This window comes from Phacochoerus africanus, chromosome 2, assembly GCF_016906955.1.
Source record: "Phacochoerus africanus isolate WHEZ1 chromosome 2, ROS_Pafr_v1, whole genome shotgun sequence".
NCBI classification, from domain to species: Eukaryota; Metazoa; Chordata; class Mammalia; order Artiodactyla; family Suidae; genus Phacochoerus; species Phacochoerus africanus.
This window is the reverse complement of record NC_062545.1, coordinates 123,355,651-123,382,198: the sequence shown is the minus strand read 5'-3', so window position 1 is coordinate 123,382,198 and position 26,548 is coordinate 123,355,651. Positions and strand designations below refer to the sequence as shown.

The 26,548-nt window shown below is 40.5% G+C and overlaps 1 protein-coding gene across 9 annotated transcripts in view; it reads right to left on the bottom strand.

Moving 5' to 3' along the window:
- Nucleotides 1–14,396, bottom strand: part of GABPB1 (GA binding protein transcription factor subunit beta 1) — a 75,478-nt gene extending 61,082 nt beyond the window's left edge. For 4 of the 9 annotated variants that reach the window (XM_047766375.1, XM_047766376.1, XM_047766380.1 and 1 more), the window contains exon 1: nt 13,567–13,585. The gene's annotated coding sequence lies outside the window, so the exon portion shown is untranslated. Of the gene's footprint in view, nt 1–13,566; nt 13,586–13,627; nt 13,931–14,236 lie in introns of those variants that run through there. The other 5 variants (XM_047766377.1, XM_047766384.1, XM_047766378.1 and 2 more) reach the window with 4 other exon arrangements.
- Nucleotides 14,397–26,548: the final 12,152 nt, after the last annotated feature.

Genomic DNA, 26,548 nt, shown 5'->3' with positions numbered 1-26,548 from the left:
ATTTTGTTACATGTGGATGTTATTGTTGCTATAAACAACACTGCAATTAATAACTCTGTATATGTATCATTTCATTTCATATAACTGCAGGATAAATTCCCTAAAGTAGGATTGCTGGGACAAAGGTAAATACAACTGTAAATCTGATAGATATCAAATTGTCCTCATGTTTTCTTTAGTTAATCCTCTACTCACCCTTCTCTTTGACACTGCATTCTCGTGCCTATATTAATGAAGAACCCTTTTCTTTCTTTTTTCTTTCCTTTTCCAAGCATTCTCCATCCTGTCAAACTGATTATTATTTTAAATAAATTTTAAGTATACACTCTAATAATTATAAATTTTAAACTTTAAAGATTACTGTAAAGGCTAAAGTTCCCTGATCACCCCCCCCATCTTTATTGCCAAACCCAATCTTCTCTCCACCACCCGAGTTAAGTGCTATTACCAGTTTAGTATTTATCTTACCTGACCATATTATTTGTATTTGCATGTATATGTATGTGTGTATGCCCTTCTCCAAAATATAGCATTGTTCTGGATTTTTTTCCTTATTTATATAAATCATACTGTTTGAACTGCTCTACAACTTATCACTCAATAGCATATGTAATTTATTCATGTTTTAAATTGTTACATGTTATTCCATAGTATGAATACACCAATTTACTTTGTCATTTTCCTAATTATGACCAGTTTTTTATTTTTCCAGTTTTTTATTATTATAAACAATGATGTAATGAACATACTTGTACACACCCCCTTATGTACATATATAAAGTGTTCCTCTGGTGTAGAAAATGGACAGATTTGTTGAGAATAGCATTTTAAATTAGTAGGTACTGGAGTTCCCGTCGTGGCACAGTGGTTAACAAATATGACTAGGAACCATGAGGTTGTGGGTTTGATCCCTGGCCTTGCTCAGTGGGTTAAGGATCCGGCGTTGCCGTGAGCTGTGGTGTAGGTTGCAGAAGTGGCTTGGATCCGGTGTTGCTGTGGCTGTGGCGTAGGCTGGCGGCTACAGCTTTGATTAGACCCCTAGCCTGGGAACCGCCACATGCCCCAGGAGCGGCCCAAGAAATGGCAAAAAGACAAAAAAAAAAAAATTAGTAGGTACTTACCAAACCACCCATATCAATTTACATCTCTAAACTGGCTATAACAACTCACGCTCCCAAAAATAGTTTATAATATTTATTATTTCTTCACCACAGCCAATTTTAATATTATCAAGCTTTCTAATTTTTGCTTGTATGATGGATAAAAAAATTAGCTTTCTGTTCTACATGTATTTCTCAAATTATGATATTGTGTACCTTATCAAATGTTTGTCAATCACTTATCTTTCCTCTTTTGAAACTGCCTATTCATATTATTTACTGTCCTATGTCACTGTTTCTTTGTAGGAGAGTATTATGTACATTTCCGGCTTATTATATATGTTACAAATATTCCTCCCAGTCCGTTTTAAATTTCTACATTTTTAATACTGCTACTGTCTTAAACTGTGGTTTGGCCAAAATTATCAAAATATCTATCTAAAATATAGATATAATCATGTATTCAATCACTGATAGAACACAATAGAATTTAGCCATATGAATATTTAACTTGAAATGAAGAATAGTTTAAATAGTTGGCCACCTGCCAGTCTACTTTCTAAACATAAGTCCCAGAACTAGCCTGAAACATGAATCTGCCCCATTTCCTCAGTAGTTCTTAGCCCTCAAATGCGTCTTATAAAGTGAACTGTACATTGCAATGGGTAAAAAGTTTAATGTTTAAAAATATTTTCTCTTTGGTACAACATCACCCATAAACGTAGGCCAACTTCCTCCAGCACACAGCTGAAGAAACAGCAATATGTGTTCTCACAGAGGAAAAAAATGGCTCTACTGGACTTTTTGAGAGATGCTATCTCTACTTCCCATGTGGCAACTTCCTACAAGTAATTTTGACTATACATAATTTTCACCTAATGGCATAATCATTGAATAAGTGATGACTCCGATGCATTTCAGACCAGGCTTCACTGCAGCATCTTGAACTAACTCACCATTTCCCCCTTGGATTTATACTTTGACAATACAGAGTTATCTATAATTCCCCTGGCATACCATTCTGTTTCATGGTACCATTCTTTTATTCATTATTCTGTCTGAGAAGTATTCTTCTTACCACAGGTTACCTGACCAAGTATTCATATTCTTCCTCCAAAACCCAGGTCAGACATTACCTCCTTCAACAAGCTCCCTTTGACCTTCTTAAAAAAAGGAATTACCCATTTCTTTATTCTCTCATTATGCCCTGAACCTACTTCCAGTAATATATGGAGTCTATCATATTAGGAACAATTGTTTACAAGCTCTCTTCTCCCATAAGCCTCAGGTAATCAGGCAGGTCTTACCTTATTTTTATATGTATTTTAGTATCCGGCACTTTCTAGCATCCCACTCAACAGTTATTTCCTAAATCAAACAAGTCTTTTACATTTGGAGCAATAATAAACACTAAAAACCTACTCATACAAAATAGAAAGCATGATCTTTAACCAAAAATACTTTACAACCTGAAAGAACATGTGGATTAATAAAAAAGTAGTCTGAAAGTTCCCATTGTAGCTTAGCCAGTTAGGGACCCGACATTGTCTCTGTGAGGATGTGGGTTCAATCCCTGGCCTTGCTTAGTGGTTTAAGGATCTGATGTTGCTGCAGGCTGAGGCTTAGGTCACAGATATGGCTCAGATCCAGTGTTGCTGCAAGCTGTGCTGCAGGCCCTAGCTGCAGCTCCAATTCAACCCTGGCCCAGGATTTCCACATGCCACGGGTATGACATAAAAAGAAAAAAATAGAAGTAAATAAAAATTAAAAATCAGGGAGTTCCCATTGTGGAGTAGCAGAAATAAATCTAACTAGGAACCAGGAGGTTGTGGGTTCCATCCCTGGCCTCGCTATGTGCTGTGGTATAGGTCACAGACACAGCCCAGATCCTGCATTGCTGTGGCTGTGGTGTAGGCTGGCAGCTGTAGCTCTGACTGGAACCCTAGCCTGGGAACCTCCATACAACTCAAATGTGGCCCTAAAGAGTAAAAAAAAAAAAAAAAAATTAAAAATCAGTTTGAAGTTTAATTTTGGGAGTTTGTTGTTGTTGCTGTTGTTTTTAAATAGGTGTGTACCATAGTGTTTTTCAAACTGTGGGTCATGACCCATTAGCAGACTATGAAATAATTTTAATGAGTTAAAGCCAACACTTTAAAGCAATCAGCACATATCAAGTGTAGTAAAGATAAGCCATATTTGGAGTTCCTGTCATGGCTCAGAGGTTAATGAACCTGACTAGCATCCAGGAGGACGCGAGTTCAATCCCTGGCCTCGCTCAGAGAGTTAAGGATCTGGCGTTGCCGTGAGCTGTGGTATAGGTCGCAGATGTGGCTCAGATCCCATGTTGCTGTGCCTCTGGCATAGGCCAGCGGCTACAGCTCCAATTCAGCCCCTACCCTGGGAACATCCACAAGCTGCGGGTGCAGCCCTAAAAAGACAAAAAAATGATAAGCCATGTTTCATGAATTTCTTTGTTACACACATGTGCATGTAGACATGTATACAGCACATAACACACATACAACTATGTGTATATATGTTAATGATATAAAATACATTTCTTACCGTAACAATAAATAATTTGAAAGCTATGTCCATAGTTGCTATATTGGTTTAGAGAAGCTTTAAACTAACAAAATTATGTAGTCAAAGGTTTCTTCAATGAGAAATTGAATCATTTGAAATATAACCTGACTCCCGACTACCTCTCTAATCCATCTATCCCTCCTCCTTATTCACTCTGTGCTAGCCACAAAGATCTTAATAAGAATCCAAACAAACCAAACATGTTCCCACCTTAGGGTCTTAAAGATGTTGTTTCCTCTGTTTAGAAAGCTCTTTACTTGGATAACTGCATAGTTTACTCCCTCATCTCAGGACACCCAAAGAGAGAAGCTTTCAAGTTGCTAGGTCACATATAGTATGAACCATTTCCTACCATTCTATCCCCTTGTACAGTTTTACTCTTTTTCATTGCACTCATTACCACCTGACATTTTTTCTGTGCCCTCTCCCCCCGACCCTCAACATCAGCTCCAAGAAAACAGAGACTTTGTCTTCTGTTCATTATTATAACACCAGAGATTAGAACCGGGCCTGGCATACAGAAAGCATTTCTGAATAGGCTTTGACAGGCAAGGAAAGGGAAGAACACAAGGAGTTATGCCTAAGCATGGTAATTGAAAAGGGAACACCAGCTTGGTAATGCTACGGAGTCAAGAATAAGATTGAAGAGGAGCTCCCGTAGTGGCATAGTGGTTATCGAATCAGATTAGGAACCAGGAGGTTGCAGGTTCCATCCCCGGCCTCACTCAATGGGTTAAGGATCCGGCATTGCCGTAAGCTGTGGTGTAGGTCACAGACACGGCTTGGAACCTGAGTTGCTGTGGTGTAGGAGGCAGCTACAGCTCCAATTCGACCCCTAGCCTGGGAACCTCCATATGCCGCAAATGCGGCCCTAGAAAAGGCAAAAAAATAAGACCAAAAAAAAAAAAAAAAGAATTAGGTTGAAGAAGCAGAATGTAATACAAAAAGTTTTGAAAGCCAGAGAGTAGTCTGGACTTTATCCTGCAGACAAGTGGAAGTCATTCTACGTTTTGAGCAAATGGTAACCCATTCAAACATTTATTCAGCACAAGTTCGATTCACTTTGCTTGGCACAATGAAAAGTGCAAAGGTCAAGAGTATGTGTTCTTTCCCTCAAGTTGCTAAGGTTAAGCAGCAATGGGTTCAAAAAGGAAAATTATTCAGCAGCCATACAAAAGGTGGATTGAAGGAGACTCTAAAGTTAGAAATGGCAAATAAGAGGCAATACAGAATCCTAAGAAAACCTGAGATCCAGTAAAGAGTAATCTAAAGAACTATGCTGACTGATGAATGTAAGAAATAAAGAAGGAGTTCCCATTGTGGCTTAGTGGAAATGAATCTGACTAGTAACCATAAGGATGCAGGTTCGACCCCTGGCCTTGTTCTGTGGATTAAGGATCTGGTATTGCCATGAGCTGTGATGAAGGTTGCAAACATGGCTCAGATCTGGCCTTGCTGTGGCTGTGGTGTAGGCCAGGGGAGCTCTGATTTGACCCCTAATCTGGGAACCTCCACATGCCTCATGTGTGGCCCTAAAAGACAAGAAAATAAAAATAAAAAATAAAAGGATTTTTTCAAAAAAGAAATAAAGGAGAGTCGTTCTCTTGTGGCCCAATGGGTTAAGGATCCAGTGTTATCACTGCAGCTGTTTGGATCACTGCTGTGGCACAGGTTCAGTCCCTGGCCTGGGAACTTCCGCATGCCATGGGTGTACACAAAAAAAGAGAGAGAGAAATTAAGGAGCAATATGTATCACAGACAACTTAAGATTTAAGCATGATAAGAAAAAGAAAAAAAGAGTATGTTGGAAATTGTATAATAATAATTAAAAAGCAATGGAAATTCCTTAAACCTCTCAATGGAAATATTCAGTAAACCAATGAAGATAAAAACCTGGACAGCGCACATTTAGGAGTCATCGAAATATAAAACATGCACGTTAAGAAAAGACAAACAGAATCGAGCAGAGGGTCAAGAACTGAGAGGAATAATGACAGTGGTAAGAGGATTATGAAACAACAACAAAAAAATCCCAAAAAAGTAGTAGCCAGAAAGGGAAAACCAGGAAGGCACACTAATATGAAGGGCAAGGAAAGAATGTTAAGAAGCCTAGGTGGAAGTCAACACTAACTTATACACTGATGAAATAAAATCAGGATGAAGTCAATACCACTGGAAAGAAGGCTATCCCTTGAAGCAAGTCTGAATATGTTACATGTTATGTCATTACAAAATTGCAGTAAGTTAGGGAAGAAGTAGTAAAAGAGCTGAGGGCAGCAATTTTGTTGTTGTTGGCTGCACCCACAGCATGTGGAACTTTCCAGGCCAGGGATCAAATCTATGCCATAGCAGTGACCTGAGCTACATCAGTGACAATGCTGGATCCTTCAACTAAGGTCTTAAATTTTTTGAAATAAAGAAATGAGGGAGAGAGCTAGAAAGAACTGTAGCAGCAGTTAAGAGGAAAGGTTAAGTATGGCATTAAGAGTTCTAGAAAAGCAAGATTCCTCTTCCATTCAGTTTATAAAATAAGGTCAAAGAACTGAGTTTTGTCATGGTGACAATGAAAAAAAGTGCAAGCTTATACTCTATTTTATTTTTCGGTTAAGTATTAGTCAATGACACCTTTTTAAAGACGGGAAGAATATAAATGTTGTCTCATAAGACAACAGCAAAATATGAGATTAATAAAACGACTGCGAAGTAGCAAGGACCCACTGGAATTGTTCAACATAAATTCAGAGTTGCCAAGAAATCTTCATAATTACCCACCTTCCTCCACAAACACATGGGCAACTTATGAGGAAAAACAGAGGATATAGATGAGTAGGAATATCTGATAACAGGAGTCCAGTAAAATATGAAAGAAGTGACTGATGTCAAGCTCAGACAATATGTACTGCCTACGGGAATAACCTAAGGGAGAAAAATTGAGGGTTCCTAATGAACAGAATAGATAAAGGAACATAGGTAAGGCAATGACACAGGCAAAGATCAAATAGTTCCCACAAGCCATTAGGACAGAAGACAAAATTTTTAGATCATTCACTTGTATACCATATTGTTTGTTATGGTCTGAATGTTTGTATCTCTCCCACCCCTCAATTTGTATGTTGACCTCCTAATGCCCAAAGTCATGGTATTAGGAAGTGGGGTCTTTGGAATGTCATTAAGTGTTGAGGGCAGATCATGAATGAGATTGACATCTTCATAAAAAAAGATCTTAGAGAGCTCCCTCTGCTTCTTCCACCATGTAAGGATACAACAGAGAAGTGTGCAACCTGAAAGAGGATCTTCACTAGAGCCAATGATCCTGGCACCTTGATCTTGGACCTCCTTGATTCTAGAATTGTGAGAAATAAATTTCTGTTGGTTTATTGGCTACCCAGTCTCTGATATTTTGTTATAACAGCTTGAACAGACGAAGACATTGTTTAAAACTTTTTTCTGCATTTGGATACATAAGGCTGTAGACACAAAGGTGTAGGAAGGGAGTTCCGGTCGTGGCTCAGTGGTTAAGGAACCAGACTAGGAACCATGAGGTTGCGGGTTCGATCCCTGGCCTTGCTCAGTGAGTTAAGGATCTGGCGTTGCCGTGAGCTGTGGTGTAGGTTGCAGACGTGGCTCGGATCCCTCCATTGCTGTGGCTCTGGCGTAAGCCGGCGGCTACAGCTCCCATTCGACCCCTAGTCTGAGAACCACCACGTGCCACAGGTGCCGCCCTAGAAAAGACGTAAAAAAAGAAAGAAAAGAAAAGGTGTAGGAGAATCAGAGGTGCTGAACATTCAATAACTTTATCATGAGAGGAAGTGACGTAATTCCAATGTCCAGTTCCATAATATTATGACATACGGTAAATATCTACCTCAGCTTCCACATGGAGACAATGGAAGCCTTGTTAAAAAGAGATACTATGGTGGCTTCCACTTACCGCCTTTAAAGAGTCACTGCTATAGAAAACTGCCATAGTTTAGTGTCTTATTCCTCAAGTAATGACACAAAAAAGCTGAGTTAGAAGAACTCTTGGGCCTCTTACAGAAAGGTTCCCTACTATATAATAGAATCAGAGTATCAGTGAATTCAACACCCTTTTTCTCTTTTTTTGGTCTTTTCCAGGGCGGCATCCACAGCATATGCAGGTTCCCAGGCTAGGGGTCTAATCCGAGCTGTAGCCGCCAGCCAATACCAGAGTCAGGCAACGCGGGATCCAAGCCGTGTCTGCAACCTACACTACAGCTCACAGCAAGGCCAGATCCTCAATCCACTGAGGGAGGCCAAGGATCAAACCCACAACCTTATGGTTCCTAGTCGGATTCGTTAACTACCACTGAGCCACGACGGGAACTCCTCAACAGCTTTTTTTAAACAAAAGGAATAGAAGTGAATATCTTGTTAAAGTGTTTAAACTACTATGGATTATAAAGCTATATAACAACATGAAAGGGTGTTATGTTTTAATATTTAATAAAATATTTGAAATTGAGTAAATATTCTACAGGTTCCTTAACTGAAATTCTAAAACTCAAAAAAGCTCTGAAACCCAAAATAACTCATTTGAACTGACTCAAAGCTATTTATAGTTTTATTTACTCCATTTAGCAAAAACATTCATACGTTTTGCTGCAGAAATAGTAACTTAATTGAAGAGGGCTACTGCACTGGACTGTTGAAAGGTTACATAACACTACCTTAGCTATATTCAAAAACTTCTTTTTTTTCTTTTTAAGGGCCACACCCACAGCATAGAGAGGTTCCCAGGCTAGGGGTCAAATTTGAGCTGTAGCTGCGGGCCTACACCACAGCCACAGCAACACCAGATCAGAGCTGCATCTGCGACCTATACCACAGCTCACAGAAACTATGGATCCTTAACCCACTGAGCGAGGCCAGGGATCAAACCTATGTCCTCATGGATACTACTCAGATTTGTTTCTGCTGAGCCATGACAGGAATTCCTACATTCAAAATATTCTTATTTCCAAACCTATTAGACCCCAAGGGTTTCAGTAGGCTATGATCCTATAATAATATTCACTGATCACAGACACTGTTCTAATCATTTTACATGCAGTAACTCATTTATTCCTCCCAACCACCATAAGGTAGGTATTATAATTATTCTTATTTGGAGTTCCCGTTGTGGCTCAGCGGGTTAAGAACCCAACCAGAATCCATGAGGATGTGGTTCAATCCCTGGCCAGCTCAGTGGGTTAAGGATCTGGCACTGCTGTAAGCTGTGGTGTAGGTCACAGGCGCAGCTCAGATCCAGCACTGCTGTGGCATAGGCCAGCAGCTACAGCTCCAATTAGACCCCTACCCTGAGAACTTTCATATGCCACAGATGCAGCCCCCAAAAGCAAAAAAATAAATAAAATGATTATTCTTATTTTAGAAAGGAGGTGAGGCACAGAGAGATTAAGCAAGTTGCCTAAAGTCACATAGCTAGAGGATGACTAACCTGGAATGAATACATTTAAAATATTACACATAAGGTGAAGAAAACTAACCAAATATAGAACTAATTATGGTGGGGTAGTAGGAGTCAGTGACATTTTTCTCTACTCAATTAATTAGAATGATATTTAGATAATTTAGAATGATAAAGAATCAAACTGAACTAGGGAACATTTCATTCACTTACAAATTCTCACTTATGTGCACAAATCAACCTGCATAAACTGCACAATATAAAAAAAAATTCCTCAGCTTATGCTAATATCTTTAGTTTTCATTGAAACATAACTTTAATATATCTTTTTAATTATAAGTAATACACAATAATACATATTTCATTTACTGTAGAAGTTGGAAAATTATTTGTATGAAAATATTCACAAATATTACACAGAGGAGTTCCCGTCGTGGCGCAGTGGTTAACGAATCCGACTAGGAACCATGAGGTTGCGGGTTCGGTCCCTGCCCTTGCTCAGTGGGTTAACGATCCGGCGTTGCCGTGAGCTGTGGTGTAGGTTGCAGACGCGGCTCGGATCCAGCATTGCTGTGGCTCTGGCGTAGGCCGGTGGCTACTGCTCCGATTCGACCCCTAGCCTGAGAACCTCCATATGCCCCATATGCCTCCTAAAAAAGACAAAAGACAAAAAAATAAAGACTGCCATCATTTCTCAGATGAGCTTCTCTTTTTGGAGCCAAACATCATGTTTTTTTCAACCTTTCCTCCTTCCATTTCCCCAAGATCAAGGTTCTCTGGATATGCTCTATAGTTCACTGGTTTTTAAATTTGATTGTCTATCACCTAAGGAATGTGAGAAAAACAGAGTAGCCCAGTTCCTAAGCTCCGAAAGCTTGCACCCCCATGGTGTTTTAAATTAACTCTCCAAGTGATTCTGATATAAAGTTTGAGAAGTGATCCAAGGTCCCACTTAGAATGATAGTATGCTACCTGAAAAGCTGACATAACTGCCCAGGTACAACACAACCAGTACAAAGTAAAGTGCTCTTTCCTCATGCTATTCTACCAATTTCAAAATGATATTTACTTTTTTAAAAATCATTAGTGTTGATTCATATTAAAAGTACAAGTCAAAATGCTAGAGTCAGACTTCCCGTTGTGGCGCAGTGGTTAACAAATCTGACTAGGAACCATGAGATTGCGGGTTCGATCCCTGGCCTTGCTCAGTGGGTTAAGAATCCAGCGTTGCCATGAGCTGTGGTGTAGGTTGCAGACTCGGCTTGGATCCCGCCTTGCCGTGGGTCTGGCGTAGGCTGGTGGTTACAGCTCCGATTAGACCCCTAGCCTGGGAACTTCCATATGCAGAGGGAGCAGCCATAGAAAAGGCAAAAAGAAAAAAAAAATGATCGAGTCTTTTCACATTCTCTATTTATGCATTAGCATCTTGTGCCCTAACTGCCAACCTTTATAATCATTTCTGGGACAGAGAACTAGAGCTAAGAGTTTTAGATTTCCATTTCTAAATGGATCAATGGCCTTGCATATGGATTTATCTTCAGTGGTGAAATCACTTCATTTTTAAACCTCTACACTCATAACATGGACATATTTGCGCCCCGCCCACCCCCCAAAATGGTGCACCAGCCCACCAACAACTGAACTGACAGCTGACCTACAGCAAAGCATCTTCTCTGTGCCAACACTGTGAGGCAACACACAGGCCCTAATACTAATATACACTGACCTTACAGAAACCATGATGGAGCAACCACCTTCAGAAAAGTTAGGTATAATACTAATTATAGTTGCCCCAAGGTAGACATATTAATGCTATATGATTACTAGTTGGAAAGCTCTGGGCTAAGAGGCCTAGAACTCTAATGTTTTGTTTGGGTTTGTTTTTTAGGGTTTGCAGAGAAGAGATGGAGCACATCCACACTCAAGCTATTTGCAAAGGTGCACTGCACCCTCAAAAATGCAACCTCAAAATGAATCCAGGATTCAAAATTTCTTGTAATGGATGCTGAATTTCTCACAACTTATTTGCTTTACCTGTTACTATTTCTAACTTGAGGGACTCAAGGATGAAAAACAAACAAAATAGGTCCATTATATGGCCCAGAAAGCCCATTATAAATGTATCTTAGAGTTGAGGATGAGGGAGACAAATCAAGATTCAATCTGGTATTTATTTTCATTTGAATAGCAAACATCAAAAATATACCTGGCATTTTCTAACAGTTACATCAAGAATGACCAGATGCTTCCTGTTGATGGAACAGGAGAGAACTATAGACTGAACAGAATCAGAGTAGAGTTCACAGAAACAACTAGAAATGAGTTTAGCTTCATTTCAAAAGCATTAAACCAAAGTATGTATGACCTTAAATTTTCACTTTTCAGTATAATTGTACCCCAAGGTAGAAACCTCAGATTAATTCAAAGAGATAGAGAATTCACACTTTAACTTAAGCGTTAATTCTGAAAGTATACTCATTAAAATACAAAAAAATACAATACACATTACAGTACAATAAATTGTTTCACTAAAGCTTTCACTGCAGGATTCCTTTTAAATCTGGCACTCCTACAGTGTCTGAAAGTGTCCTATCTTTAAAAATTACATGTACACAAGCATATCTATTGCAGAACTTATGTTTTACTTGTGAACATCATAAAAATAAATTGTGGAATTAAACATTAAGTTTAATCATTTAAAAATTTTTTCAAACGTTCCTGACTCTCTAGGATTATATGCAGATTATTCAATCTTTATTAATGATATTGTTTATGGATCTAAATCGTAAGCTGAAAAAGTGTTCAAGAAAAAAGTATAGCAGTCAACTGTTTTATCCGTATTTTTAAAATGCACCTTTAATACCCTGATTTGACTTGTATGGTGAGCGCAGGATAGAAACGGCACATTTTTAAGTTTTTTTAAAAAAAGCAGGTGTATATGTACAGTCGTTACATGCTGAGATAACACAATGAATGCAAAGGTATATTTAAGAATCTAGCTATGTTCTGTTAAACCAGACAGTAAAAAGACTTGAAGAAATGCAAAACAGTTATCACTCTCACCTAATATGTCACTGACGTTAACATGCAATGGATTTTTTTGTTGATGTTATTTTGGGAAAAATAAACATTTCAAAAGAGAAAATTTAATCAAAAAAATAAAGCTGTTTTTAGTTTCCCTAAATTCAAAGTCTAAGCCTGAAAGTGGAAGTCGATGATTACATGTCAGTGAGAAATTTAAACTACGCTGGGTGGGTCTGTGTGTGAGATAAACGAACTGCAAAAAGCACTTTTGACCACTAAGTTCTGCATAATAACGTATGGTGCTCCTTTAATTCTGGGATGGCAAATTACTGCAAAGATCACTTACATCAAACCACTTTCCAGATAAAAATTGTACTTCAGAAAGTAACTTGCCTCAATCGAGACAGCAAATCATTGTCCAGAGAGAGCACTTAAAATATTTCCACATTACCAAGCCCCCTTCAGAAGTATTGTGGTCTCTGCCCCTCCTCTGAACAGATGTCTGCTCGCCACAGTCCAATCAGGTTTAAAGCAAGAGTATGTGTACTGAAAACAGGCTTCAAATGGGAAAACACACAAAGCAGGCCTACATCATTCCTTTGCTTTGTTTTCACGCTGCACCCTTGAGGCTAGGCATGCTGGTTCAACACGGTAGGAGAGCTTCAACGAAACACACTAAACACAGATTAACTGTGCCCAGGCAGAAATGACCTGGCAAAATTCTCAACTTCGTCCCCGAGGCCGTGCACCCGCAGATCTCGGCGGCCAAGTCCCAATAGCCGAAGTCCCCATCATCCAGAGCAGCTGGTGTCGTCCCCTCAGGGATTCGCGGTCCCCGAGGCCGAGGCAGTCGCTGCGACGGCCCCGCGCGGGCGCCGGGCGCTCCCGTTAACTCTGTCCGGGCCGCGACCCGAGCGCCTCCCGGCCCCGCGGGCCTCGCAGCACTGCACGCCCGAAGCCGGCTGCCCCCGCAGCCCCTTCCCCGCTCCAGCGAGCCGGGCAGTGCGGTCAGGCCGCCCAGACAAAGACGGCGGCAGCTCTCAGGGCGGCGGGCCCCAAGGCCGCGCCAGCCTCCCTCCCTTGCCCGCCTCCCGGCGCCCGCACAGCCCCCCGCAGCCCCGGCTAAACCCCATCCTGCCCCGGGGCCGCAGCTCAGGACTCGCCCGGCGGGAAGTCGAGAGGAGGCCGCGGTGCGCCGGGCCGAGGAGGGGGCGGCGGCCGCCACCATGTCTGCCCGCCCCTCCCAGAAACGGGGTGCCAGCGGACAAAGCACCGCGGAGGCGCGGGCGGAGCGGGGGCCCAGGCCGACCCCGCCGACCCCCGCGGAATAAGCGGGGCCAGGAGCCCCGGAAACCCGGCGCCTTAATGCAATAAACAGGAAATCGCGGGGATGATCTGGGTTCCGGGGGAAGTGGAATTATTTTTTACCAGCGAAGAGATCAACTTCCACATCCGGTGGTAACAGGGCCCTACACAGACCCGCACTGACCTGGAAAAGCTTCGGGAGCGGCGACGGGGGAGCAGCAGGAGGTGGTTAGGGGACCTGAGGCGCCTCGTACCCGGCCGGGCTGACGCGGCCCCGCTACACACAAAGCGCTTCAGCTGCACAGGGCGCTATTTTCCGAAAATGCCGCGTCTGGTCGGCGCCCAAAATCCCCACCGAAAAGTCCCCCGTGCTGCGCGCGGAGGGACACATGGTGTGCGAGTGAGTCAAAGCTCCCAGCATCCCTCCCGAACCCGGCCCTCGTCAATCCCTCGCCTGAGCCTTTCCGCCCTACCCTCGTCAGCAGGTCCCTCTCCCACCCACTCCCCGATCCCGTTCTAGCGGGAGGAAGAGGGCGAAAGTGTCTGATTTTTTTTTTTTTTTTAAACAAAGGGGAAGGGAAAATGCCATTTCTGGAGCCACGGACACACAAAGAAAGCGGCGGAATGATCCGCTGTCAGCGACCGCAAGTCCCGGCTCGCCCGGCGCCTGCGCGGCACGGGGGTGGGCGCCGTGGACCGCCATGTGCGCGGCGGAGCCGTAGGGCCGGCAGCTTATCCTTCCCGCCTGTTTCTGCGGGGACTAGTTGTGGGCGAGTGAAGTGCCTGCGCTTACCTTATCTCTCCGACTTGAACACAGAGAGACGGGGAATCCTGACTCCTTTGAGATTAAGTTGAGCCATCTAGCAGAGTCCTGGGAGACGGAAGGGCAGCCAGGAGCCTAGGATTTAACTTGAAGTGGCCCTAGATTCAACTAGGCTGACTGGAACAGAAGTCGCTCTTGAGGTACAAGGGGAGGAACTACAGATGTTCTTTTTCCACTTCACATGAACTGAACAGTCAAGTTCTTGACGAAAACGTACATATTCCTGCAGGCCACACTTTCTTTTTTTTTTTTTTTTTTTTTTTAAGCATTCTGATGGTGCCTTATACTTTGTAGAAACCAATAGCTGCTTGCCGAATTCCCTTGGACTACCTTTCACCTCAGAGGTAGAAATACTGTTTTTCAATGGCTGGAATGTGAAGATTTTTGTTCTGTTGTATTAAGTAGCAAAAGTTTTATTTGGGGATAATGATTTGCAAAGAAAGAGGGTTTTTTTTATTTTTTAAGAAAGCCTTATGAGTTTAATTTACTTTGATGATTGGCTAAAAAACCCACCATACTGATACGTTTTTTTATGAGAAGAGGCTGGAAATGACTATTTCCAACCTTGTAACCTTACAGTTTTTGGCATTGTATCTCCAGGAATGGGGAATATGTGAGACAGCCCCAAGGTTTTAATCTAAAAGAGTTTACAAACAAAATACATGCTGCTCACTGATTTTGGGTGGCCTCAGAAAAACGTTCTTTCTCCCTTTACCCTTTTTGTGATATTGATGTAAAGATTTGTAAAGTCTTTGTTAATTTAATGAAGCGTTGTGCCTAAAATAGAAGTAAAGTGAATGACATAGGAACTCTTATTCCTTTTTTCATTGCTTTTTTTGGATACTTACCTGCTTTAAACACTGAGTAAACATTCAGCTAATAGTTACAGAATCCTTGCCCTCATTGATCTTATGCTGCAGAATGAGGACAAGTAAATAGGCATCATCTGTAATATAATGAGGGTAAATGCTGAATGCTGTGAAATTTCATACAGGGGGAATCCCTTATCTGTGAGGGAGGCATGGAATGGGACTGGAGAGGCAATTAGCTTTAGTAAGGGATTTGGGGAAGGACCTTCCAGAGGGAGCAATAAATACAAAGGTTAGGAGGTAAACTCTGAAGAGATTGTTGAGTGAAGAGGATGCTCTTTCAGAAGTGTCCAGAGAGATGTCTGAAGGGGTCTAATCATAAAGGCTTTCAGTGCCACATGCAGAAATTAACTTTTGAGAGCAAAGAGGATGCCATTGAAAGATTTTAAGTAAAAGTGTCATAGATTGGATTTGCATTTATTTTATTTTATTATTATGTTTTTTAGGGCCACACCTGCAACATATGGAAATTCCCAGGCTCAGAGTCTAATAGGAGCTGTAGCCGCAGGCCTACACCACAGCCACAGCAAGCTAGATCCAAGCCGTGTCTGCCACCTACACCACAGCTCACAGCAATACCGGATCTTTAACCCACTGAGTGAAGCCAGGGATTGAACCTGCGTCCTCATGGATACTAGTAAGATTTGCTTCCACTGGGCCACGGGTTCTCCTGGATTTGCATTTTAGACAGATCACTTATGCAGAAGTCAGAGGCAAGGGAAACAGTTTGGAGGAAACAGCGATCTGTGAGAATAAAGACTTGGATTGAGATAGTGGCAAACAGGAGTGAGGAATATGACCAAAAGTGTTGAGAGTTTGGTGATTTGGGTGACTGGATAAGGGAATGACTGAGAGAGAGATGTCAAAGATTACTCCCAAGTGTGTTGAGGGAGCAGTAGAGAGTATATCTTCATTGAGATTAGAAACGAAGAAGAATACAGGCTAGGAAAGGAAGATGGTTCTGTTGTGACTGAATTGGATTTGAAGTGCTTATGAGCCAACCAAGCAGATATGGCTAGTAGGCAATTAGATGTTCTTTCATTTAAGTTGTTTTGAGAATTACTGTGACTGGCACTGTTGTACACATGGAACAGATAAAAAGCAGGAACAAGGTTCCTCCTGCTCCTGTTTCTGGTGGAGAGAACAGACTATAAAAGAAGAGGAAAAGTAATATCACATAATATCTTTCATGAAGAGAATAAAAATATTTGAATGAAACATCTCTTGGGGAGGGAGAGAAGGAAAAGTTTTAGAAATTGTTCAAAAATGGCCTCTCTGAGAAAGTATTCTCAGAGCTAAGACCTGAATGGTAAATAACTTGAGGGCAGTATTCACAACCGATGGAAATAGTAGGGCAAAATCCTAAGAAAGCAAGAAAGACAATATCGGTAAGTCTAGAGAGCACAAAAGGGAATGGTAGAAGTCTGTAGCCTTGTTAAGTTTAAGAGATCTAGAAGCCATTGGAGTGTTTTAAGGAGTTCATGAGTTTGGAGTGGAAATAAAGTGGATGGATTGAAGATACATTTTGTGATTAGAACTGACCTATATTGCTGATGAATCAAACAGAAAGGGGAGAATCAAGAGTGATTCCTAGACTTGGGTCATGATTGTCTAGGCCAATCTAAATATATAAATAAAATGCAAACCAAATATGTAATTTTATAGTAGCCACATTTAAAAAGTAAAAGAACCAAAAATAAATTAAAAATAATCTTTTAAAATTTCCTGGTGGCTCAGTGAGTTAAGGATCTGAAGTTGTCACTGCTGTGGCATGGGTTTGATTCCTGACCTGGGAATTTCTGCATACAGCAAGCGCAGCCAAGAAGAAAAGGAAACAGAGAGGAAAAGTAATTTTTTTATTTAACCCAATATGTCCAAAGTAGTATTTTATATGTGATTGATATTAAAAGTATTAAATATTTTTAAATGTTTTGTATTCTTTTCTCATTACTAAGTAAGTGTTCAAAATTTGGTGTGTCTTTTACATTTATAGTGTATCTCAATCATTCAAAATTTATAAAATTTACAATTGAAAAAATTGATTATAATCCCAGGTCATTCCAAATATATTTTAAGTTTTGCAGTAATTGAATTATGTGTCTGTTTGTTTGTTCTGGGTCACACCCCCAGGCGAATGGAAATTCTCAGGCTAGGGATCCGAATCAAAGCTACAGCTGTGGCAATGCTGGATCCTTAACCCACTGCACCACATCAGGAACTCCCAAGATTTTTTTTTAAAGTTCATAGTAAAATTTCAGTTCCTAAATTAGCTGCATTTCACATGTTCAGTTGCCACTTGTGGCTAGTTATTGCTATGCGGAACAGTGCAAGTCTGCTGGATTAAAGAATGGTGGAAAATAAGACCAAAAAGTTGTGGGACCAGTCTTTGATGCCATATTAAAGAATTGGTATCTTACTCTAGAGACAAGAACATTGGGTGGTTTTTAATTTAGAAAGTGACACTAAGTTGTCACTAGGTGGCCAACTAATGACTTGGGATCAAGAGCAACCCCTCAGTTGAGTCCCCAAGTTCCAGGCCCTGACCTCAGCCCTTCAGATTCAGAAGTCTGATTTTTGTCAGTACTCTAGAGCAATGCCACTAAAAGTATGGGTCAGAGGCCACTGCCAGTCTGAAAACACTGTTACTGGTCCAAGACAAGGCATTTACAGAAATGAGAGTAAGAATTTAGAAACTTTGTAACAATTAGTTACACTAATTTTATGTCTTTGGTTCTAATAAAAATTGGGGCCTTGTACTGTTGTATATGTATTCATATATATTTTATATTTTATGGAAGTGCCCAATCTGGAGTTCCCGTCGTGGCACAGTGGTTAACGAATCTGACTAGGAACCATGAGGTTGCGGGTTCGATCCCTGCCCTTGCTGAGTGGGTTGAGGATCCAGTGTTGCCGTGAGCTGTGGTTTAGGTCGAAGACGTGGCTCGGATCCCACATTGCTGTGGCTCTGGCATAGGCCAGTTGCTACAGCTCCGATTTGACCCCTAGCCTGGGAACCTCCATATGCCATGGGAGCTGCCCTAGAAAAGGCAAAAAGACGAAAAAAAAAAAAAGAATAAGTGCCTGATCTTTCACTACGTAATTTTTTTGTTTGTTTTTTGCCTTTTTGCTATTTCTTGGGCTGCTCCCACGGCATATGGAGGTTCCCAGGCTAGGGGTCCAATAGGAGCTGCAGCCACCGGCCTACGCCAGAGCCACAGCAACATTGGATCCGAGCCTCGTCTGCAACCTACACCACAGCTCACGGCAACGCCGGAACCTTAACCCACTGAGCAAGGGCAGGGACCGAACCCGCAACCTCATGGTTCCTAGTCGGATTCGTTAACCACTGCGCCACAACGGGAACTCCTCACTACGTAATTTTTGAAGCACTGCTCCATAGACACTGAGATGAAGGGAGTCAGAGGGACCAAGTTCCCAGAAGAGTTATCTAAACCCATTGCCATTCTTTTTATTTTATTTTATTTTATTTTATTTTTATTTTATTTTTTTGACTTTATAATGAGAACTATAATGACTAAGCGGGGAGTGAACACCTGCTCAGTTTCTCCTACCACATCAAGATAGAAGGCTACATGAAATTATCAAATTTATAATAGCTACCACTTATTAAATGTTCCTGTTTGCCAGCCACTGTGCAAAGCCTGTTACATACATTGTCTCATTTAATCCTCATAACATCTCTTAAGAGATTGTTAGCGCCATTCTTCCAAAGAGGAAACTGAGGCTAAAACAGGTTATATGACTTGCCAAAAGTCACCAACCTGGTAAATATTAGAGACAGGATTCCAGTAGAGGTCTCTTTCCAAAGCTATTGTTCCTAATCACTTTTTTTTTAGCCATTATATTCTAAATGTCTAGCAAATTTCCTGGCACAATAACTACATTGTTTTAGAGAGAATACGTGAAGTTAACTACATTACCTCCCAGAAGGTTTCTTAGTGAATTTGGGGCCAGTAAAGGGAGTTAGTGGTATTCTAGTAACATCAGGCAAATGCATTCATTTTTACAGTAGAAATGTCTCCTTTGCTCCTATTCAGAATTTATAGACTTCCACAGGTCCATTAAAAAAATAAAAAGAATTCAGTAGAAAAATTGGTAAGAGATTGAATAGTCACTTCACAAAAGAGGGTATGGCCAGTAAGCATGTAAAGATGCTCAACTTCTGTGATCAGTAGGGAAATGCAAATTAAAATCACAAAGAGATCGGAGTTCCCATTGTGGTACAATGGTATTGGCGGCATCTCGAGAGTGCCGAGATGCAGGTCCAATCCCCAGCCCTGCACAGTGAGTTAAGGATCCAGTGTTGCCACAGCTGTCACAGCCGTGGCTTGGATCCAGTCCCTGACTTGGGAACTCCAACTGCTGTGGGTCAGTCAAAAAATCACAATGAAATTGTGGTACACACCCACAATAATGGCTAAAATGGAAAACACAGAAAATGCCAAGTATTGGAACAGTTAAAACTATGTTGTAGGAGTTCCTGACGTGGCACAGCGGAAATCCGACTAGGAACCATGAGATTGCAGGTTCGATCCCTGGCCTCGCTCGGTGGGTTAAGGATCTGGCGTTGCCATGAGCTGTGGTGTAGGTCGCAGACGCAGCTCGGATCCTGCGTTGCTGTGACTCTGGCATAGGCCAGCGGCTACAGCTCCAATTAGACCCCTAGCCTGGGAACCTCCATATGCCACAAGTGCAGACCTAAAAAGCCAAAAAAAAAAAAAAGAAAAAAGAAACCATATGTTGTTGATTGGAATGTATATTGGTATTGCCACTTTGGAGAATTCAAAGTTCAAAAAATACATGAAACCAAACTAGATTTAGGGATATGTGTTTAGGTGATATAATCTCAAAAGAAGGGAAATGGTAGCTTTGAGCAGAGGAGTAATGCTTGGGAGGAGATACAAGGGAGCTTCTGGAGTGCTAGCAATGTTCTGTTTCTTGAGCTTAGTGATTGTTTATATGTTCACTTTGTGATTCATTGAGCTGTCAGTGTTGAGGTGGTTGATTTTTCAGTATGTATATTATTACATGTAATGGTTTTAAAATTTTTGCTGGTGTTAAAAAGTTAATATTTTAGAAAAAAAAAAATCCAGGAGTTCCTGCTGTGGCTCAATGTGTTAAGAATCTGACCACAACAGCTCGGGTCACTACGGAGGTGCAGGTTTCCCTGGCCCAGGTTAAAGGATCCAGCATTGCCACAGCTGTGGCATAGGTCAGATTCAGTCCCCAACCCAGGAACTCCCATATGCCTTTGGTTCAGCCATTAAAAAAAAGAAGGAAAGAAAGAAATCCAATGCTGGATACCCACTACCATCTATTACCTTGCTGACTGAGCCAATCCTTCTATATATGTGTTACATATAAGAGATAATATAGGCCTAAAATCTGGCATGGCAATGGTAAAGGAGAAGAGAAACAGATACAAATTAGTAGAGCAAAACTTGAGGCAGGGTGAGAAAGTGAAAGAGCATAGCAATTGGAATGAGGAGCCCCAAGTTCAGGTTTTAACTAGTCTTTTTGTCTAGGCTCTCTAGCTTATGACCTGAGCATATCTCCTAACTTGCCTTAATTTCATTTTTCTCACCTAGGGCTATGGGAAATTTGATAAAATGGACAGTTTTGTTTATAACTCTTTGTAAGCTATTAAAACATTATATAAAGTTTTTACTGATGTTCAATTCATTGTGATGGGAAAGGTGGAAGTAGTTAGGATGATTGAAGTTTTGACCCTGAGTGATGGAAGTTAAGGTAGTAGCATGAACTAAATGATTTGGGGAAAGATAATCTATTTTATATGTATTGAGTTTAAGATCATGCCAGAACATCAAGGTGGGATTATTGAACAGTTTTAGAACTTAACTTTTGGTACTGTGAAAAAAGATTAAAATTGATGATAGAAATTACCCACTCAAGTGTAATAAAGCCATGGGAGTGATTGAGATCATTGAAAGAGAATGTAGAAAAACAGTACTGAGGACAGAAAAAGCAAGAAGTAAAGGAAGGAGTAGAGGGAATTAGCATTTATTGAGCACCTACTGAACTGTGTGACAGCTGCTGTACATTTGTTAATCTCATTTATTCCCCTCAAATTCCAAGATAGCCAATTGAGCCTCATTGAGTAGACTGACTTTGTAGACTCTCAGTAAGGTAAAAAAGCAGTATTTAAAGCCAGATTGACTCCAGCTTATATTGTGCACTATACCATTCTTGTAGAGCCAGGTATCTCTTAGAGAAGTCCATGGGGAGAGTTCGAGTCAAGGAAAGCCCCGAGAAAGGATTGTTGGATTTTTGTGATTCGTGACCAAGGAGTTCCTGGAATATAAAGCAGTACCTGCACTCTTCTGTTTGTTGTGCTTTGTAAACATGGTTAATACAGACGCACATGTGCATTCTAGACCTCTAGCAAGAAGAAAAAAAGTGTTAATTGTGAAAATTGGTATAATGAAAACAAAGCCAGTTATTAAACCCTTGCTAGATATCCTTGCCAGCCAAATGCTTTAAATCAAGCCAAGGCTTAAAAGAGAAATAGGGGAGTTCCCATCGTGGCGCAGTGGTTAACGAATCCGACTAGGAACCATGAGGTTGCGGGTTCGGTCCCTGCCCTTGCTCGTGGGTTAAGGTTCCGGCGTTGCCGTGAGCTGTGGTGTAGGTTGCAGACACAGCTCGGATCCCGTGTTGCTGTGGCTCTGGCATAGGCCGGTGGCTATAGCTCCGATTCAACCCCTAGCCTGGGAACCTCCATATGCCGAGGGAGCAGCCCAAGAAATAGCAAAAAAAAAAGAGAGAAATAGGAATAACTCATATGTGATTCAGAGTTGTTTGCTGCCTTGTTCCTGTGCTGCCTAGAACCATCTTCAGTATCACCAGTGGTGTAGGTCCTTCACCCTGGGAAACACTGGGATGTTACATAATAGTGTTCACTGTTTACACTGCATTTTCAGTCACCTGGAATTCTAAGGAAGAAGATAAAGCTCACTTTGCCAGCCAAGGACATTATAACATAGAATGAAAGATAATTTCTGCTGGTGATAAACACATGCCTTTTGTTTTCTTGTTTTGATTTGAGTGGGAAGGGGTTTGACTGCACCCATGGCGTGAGGAAGTTCCCAGGCCAGGGATCAGACCACAGCAGCAACCTGAGCCACTGCAGTGACACCACTGATCCACACTGTGCCACAAAAGATCTTCAACACATGCCTTTTAGAAAGTAGCAATATCTCCTCAAAATTTAGAGTAATCCACTGTATCTATGAGGAGTACTTTTCCCAACAAGATTTATTTAAACTATGTACTCTTAGAATAGCATCTTAACACTAAAGAAAAAAGAATGTTCCACCACAGTACAATTACTGATTTCTTACTGAGTGTTTTTAGTTTATAGATGAATAATGTGTGTGTGTTTAGCAGACAGACTGCTTTGACTTTTAAATTAATACCAGGAGTATGTCTTCTGTCTTTGTCTACTCCTTCCAAGCTCTAGAGAAGACCTCCAGTAAGCAAATGAAACTTTGGCAAAGTGACTGATCTCAGAATTCCCCAGGGGCACCTAGAACTTTGATTTCCAGGAATTTCCACTTCACTCAACCTCATGTCTTTACACACAGGAGTAAAGGTTGCATTTGGGCAATACAATTTTCTTACTCTGTTTTAAGGCAGTAGGCAATTTTTTAACTTTTTTTTAATTTTTAATTATTTTTAATTTTTTTAAATTGTTTAAATAGATAATGCACCCACTGGTGCAAAAAAACTTTCTAAACATCATCACTGCCTTTCATCTTGACAGTTTCCACTCTAGAAAGTAACCTCTCTTTTTTTCTTGTGTATTCTCCCAGAGGTTTTTTTTTTTATGCTTATTTATGTGATTATTTCATGCCTTTATGTGTAATTTTTCCCTGTTTTTATGTAAAAGGGAGGATACCATATACACTATTCTGCACTTTGACTTAAGACATCTTGGGCTTTTCTATATAAATGCATAACATGCATCCTTTTTCCATCTACAGATTCTTGAACCAGTCATTATCCAATGCAGGGACATGAATTTCTAAATTTTTGTATTCTACTCAGTGCTTGGATGAATATCTTTGTACACACATTTTTTTTCTTGTACATTTAAGCATGTTGCATCACAGTTCCCAGAGTGGAATTAAGTCTGCAAAAGGGCATGTATATATTTTTAATTTTGATAAGTGCTGCCATATTGCCCTCCCTGTGCCAAATGTTTCTCCACAGCATTGCTGATAGACTAGAGTGTTAGCAGATTTTCAGGTTTTTTCCCTGTGAACTTTCTGAAGGGCAGATTATTTCAAGTCCTACCTAATATTTTCAGAACCAATGACAAAATCATTTGGTTAAACTGGGGGAAATGAATTTTGATTTACACAATTAGTTCAGGACACAGATTCTTTACTGCAGCTTCTGCAGCTACACACCCACAACTAGTAAGAGCATAGTTGCTTATGCAATTAAAGCAGCCAGCAAAAACCTGGAAAAGTGTCAAGAATGACTACAAACAGCTCCACCTACACTTTTTTTTTTGGCAAATTTGCAGGCTTAGCGATATCTAAAAAGATCTTTTAGTCTTTGTTTGAACAGCAGGGAATCAACCTGGTAAGAGGGAGGAAATCACTCATCTCATGAAAATTTTCCCTAATATGATAGGAGCCCAAAATGATTTTTAATTTTGCTTCAGAGCTGAAGTGGCACAGGGAGGAAGAAAATTGGAGCTATTAGGATATGGGTTCACCCTGCACTAGGGGTTATGTTAGAGTGTGAAGAAAGATTTCCAAGAATGAATTTTTTTTTTTTTTTTTTTTTTTGCTTTTTAGGGCTGCACTTCCAGCATATGGAAGTTCCCAGGCTAGAGGTCGAATCGAAGCTACAGCTGCCGGACTACAGCCACAGCAACAGGGGTTCTAAGCCGAGTCTGTGACCTTCACAGCTCATGGTGATGCTGGATCCTTAACCCACTGATAGAGGTCAGGGATTGAACCTGCATGCTCATGAATACTAGTCAGGTTCATAACCTGCTGAGCCACAACAGGAACTTCTACTTTTTTTTTTTGTAGTATAATTGATTTACAGGTTTTAGGTGTACAACAGAATGATTCATTTCTTTTTTAGATTATTTTCTTTATAGATTATTACTTGATATTGAATATAGTTCCCTGAGCTATGCAGTAAGTCCTTGTTGTTGGGACTTCTAAATTATTTTATAAATCTGTAGTTTCATTATGGACTGAATATTTCTGTTTCTGTCTCTCCCTTCAACCGCCAAAATATTGATAACTCCTAACCCTCTATGTGATAGTTTTTTGGGATGCCTTTGGGAAGTAATTGGGGTTAAATTAGGTCATGAGATGGGGCCCTCATAATGGGATCAGTGGCCTTTTAAGAAGAGGAAGAGCAAGCAGTCTTTTCCAGCTGGAGCTCAGAGGCACAGAGGAAAGGCCATGTGAGTACATAGTGAGGAGGCTGTCTGCAAGCTAGGAAGAGAGCTTGTTATTAGAAATTGAAATGACCAGTACCTTGATCTTGGACTTCCCAGCTTTTAGATCTATGAGGAAAAAATTTTTGTTGTTCTAAACACCCAGTCTATGGTAGTTGGTTATGGCAGCCAAGTTGACAAAGACAGTACATCTCTAGTTTTCCACAGATTCTTAAAGATCCATTAAAAAAAAATTCTCATAACTATTAACGACATCCTGCCTTTCTTGATTAACTGCAACTAATTTATTGTCTTTATAGTTCCTGCAAAATTTGGAAACCATTACCTCTTTAGGCATGGCAGGTGACTATATTGGGAATCCTTCAGTTTAGTTAATAATTTTAATTAATAAAATTAATAATTTTAATTTACATCTCAGAAGTGGCTTGGAATTTGGAATCCTTCTGTCTCCTGAATTGAAATAAGTGTATAAATGTAGGTGTAAACTCGTTCACTGGATGGGCTGTAGGAAGCCATATACACTGGTTATTGATTGGCTATTTGATGATACAAGAAAAGATTTCTTTTATTGCTTTGTTTTGATGATAATGTTATGACTAGGTTTTTTAAGCTGGATTGTTTTAGGCATATGATATCTGGGATTTGTTTCAAAATAATCTGAAGTTGCAACAGGGTGTAAATTGTTGGCAATATCAAGGAGTTAGTAGTGGTCTAGGGGATGATAATTGGAGAAGCTAGATGATTAATACATGGGTGTTCTTTATATTCTCTACTTCTATATGTCTTCACATATTATGTACTAAAAAATTGTTAAAATAATTTATGATTGTATATATCTAATGACTGCAGTTAAGCTTTCATTGTCTTTCCATTCTGAATAATTCTGACATCTACTGAAATTAACATGTAAAGAATCTTCAACTTAAATGTCTTAAGCATGAAAATTTAAATGCTGGGCATTAGCATGAATTGGACTTCACTACCGGGCATTCATTTAGCAATTACTAAGTGCTTTCCTTTAGAGTTTTCTCATTTAATCTCTGCAAAGTTAGGTGTCATGGTAACTATAATTAAATACCATATTATATAGTTGAAACTTACTAAGAAAGTAGATCTTAAAATTTTTCACCACAGAAAGGAAAGGAGTTCTCCTGTGGCACAGTGGATTAAGGATCCAATATTGTCACTGCAGTGGCCCAGATTGCTACTGTAGCACAGGTTTGATCCCTGGCCTGGGAACTTCTACATGCCATGGGCACAGCCAAAAAAAGAAAAAGAAAAAATGGTAACTGTGGTGATGGATGTGTTAACTAACCTTATTGTGGTAAACGTTTTGCAGTATATGCATATATTAAATCATCATGTTGTATGCCTTAAACTTATACAGTGTTTAATGCATCTATTTTATCTCAGTAAAGCCAGTGGGGGGATACTCAATCCTAACACATCCCCACTCAGCCTTCAATTACAGCAATATCTACACAACTTGGGCAATGGAATAAACAAGGTAAAAACACTGAGCAGCCTCTCCAGCCACTCATTGCTTTCTCCTTTCTCTTCCCAAGTATGTGCCAAGTTTGTGATGTAGGGGAGCTCGTAACAACCCTCTACTTCCAAGCCAGTTTTAACAATGAGCTTTAAGAGTACTTAATATATAGTGTGGCAGAGCTTAACAAAAGTCTCATCCTGTGTGTGGAGATGAGACATATCCCGTGGAAGAGACCAAATTTTATAAGAACTTATGGTTATAGCAAGATTGAATTCAAGAAAGGCCTTATGTGGAGTCTGGGTATTTACACTCCCTTTATTCTCGATCACCCACCCATCTCCCAAATAAAAATCGTCATACTTAGGCAAATCTAGACTCCACTATGCTTAAGATAACCCCCATGAAGTTCCCATTATAACTCAGCAGTTAACGAACCCTACTAGTATCCATGAGGA